Source organism: Montipora foliosa, chromosome 1 (assembly GCF_036669935.1).
Source record: "Montipora foliosa isolate CH-2021 chromosome 1, ASM3666993v2, whole genome shotgun sequence".
NCBI classification, from domain to species: Eukaryota; Metazoa; Cnidaria; class Anthozoa; order Scleractinia; family Acroporidae; genus Montipora; species Montipora foliosa.
In genome coordinates this window covers 46421237-46423082 of record NC_090869.1, presented here as the reverse complement: position 1 = coordinate 46423082, position 1846 = coordinate 46421237, and positions in this window count along the sequence as shown.

The following is a 1846-nucleotide window of genomic DNA, read 5'->3' as shown; positions in this document are numbered from 1 at the left end:
GCCAGAAATATCTTAAAAATTCTACAGTCAGTCCGTCTGTGCCAGGAGTTTTATTTGCGGAGAAATCCTTAAGGGCATTTAGCGCTTCTATTTCTGTGATAAGTCCTTCGCGCAAGGTTTGCTCGTCCTCGTTCAAGGTGGGGACGGCACTTGACTTAAAGAAAACGTCGTTGTCGCAGGCACTTTGTGCATAAGATACTTGCGATAAAGGTTTTCATAGAATATTTTTTTGTTGTTCAAAGATGTCAGATTGATTTGTTGTGTACGAGCCGTCACTTAGCTTTAACTTAGTGACAACCTTTCTTGAATAGTTCCTTTTTTCGAGATCATAAAAGAATTCACTGTTGCATTCGCCTTGTTTGTGCCATCTGGTTCGGCTTCTAAGAATCGTTCCGCGCGTTTTGTAACCATCATCTTGTTTAGGCGTGCTTTGGTTGAGTCCAGCTCATATTGCAGTGTAGATATTGCCTTTCATGCCATTAACGACCAGCTTGTCACCAATTGCAACAGCTTTATTTCTCGAGTCTAAACTTCTGGCCTTTTTCATGGCAGGAATCAAGATTTTCTTTTTGATCTCCTGGACTCGTTTTGGCAAATCTTCCCCTTATACGTATGTCAGAATCTTTGAGGTTGCGGCGCATTTTCCACACCTTGTCGCGATCACTTCGACAAGTGAACCGAGCGATGATCGGTCTTGGCCGCCCACGGCGGAGTTTCTGGCACTTTGTAAAAGATCATATTCCAATGTCGCCTGTATATTTCTTGTCTAATCAGTTCGTCATCCTGGTTACCTTGTTGTTGCTCGCCTTCTGCTATGCGGTCGAAGGCTTCTGCCTGGTCTTTCTGTGTGAATTCAATTGAGTCTTGCAGGTCACTCGTTTTTTTCTTTAATTTCTGTATCATCGAGTTTGCATTCACAAGTTGAGTTTCTAGTGACGTTATGCGTGCTTCTCTTTCAACCGCTTGTTGTTCAATCAGCAAGATTCTTTTAAGTAGCTCAGCAATAGCGGCCTGTTCTTCAATGTCCTCAGAGGCAGAACTACTTACTCAGAGGCGCTTCTTCTCAGTTTTTTCCGTATTGCATCCAGATGACGTAAAAATATTGCTAAAACGTGATTCAAAACAGGTTCTAAGGCTGAACTGAAAATGTAAAGGTAGAATTTTCGAAGCAGCGCACGTTAAGCAATCAAGAAAGTTTTTGATTGCCAACTAAACAAAGCGCTTGAAAAGTATATAACTCAAAATATGCCTTGTGCAATTTTCAGTTAAATCTAACCACTCAATGGATAAAAATTGTTTGAAATTTATTCCAATCGCTTTGTTTTCTTGCAGATATAAGTGCAAAAAATTATGCACAAACGCCACTGCCAAAACAAAATTTCACCAGGAGTTTTCTGCTTGTCGAAATACACGAAACCGCAAGATTAATTTAGTTAATTGATCACTATCATGTTTCATGGGAGAACAAACAAGGTCAAATTGTGTAGAAAAGTGCTCTTTCAAAAACTTTCACTGAAAGATAACTTACACAACACACGAAAAACAACAGAGAAAATTGCTGGCGGTATTCTCGCATTTGCGGAATATAAACGCACGATCGGATTGACTTATTTGTTGACGATACTGATCCTCTGAGGTTTTTGTAAAGGCCGGTTTAGGTAATTCAGGGGTCATCGCATGCGGCCAGTTATGGCCAGTTTATGACTCAATGAGTTAAATGTGGAGCAGTCCATCCCATGAGCCAATGCAGCACTACCAGAGTGAACACTATGCTACGGTAACTAATTACCGGTAAAAAGATAATAACCTCGCTATTTCCATGAAATGCAATTTATTTACCTGTAAA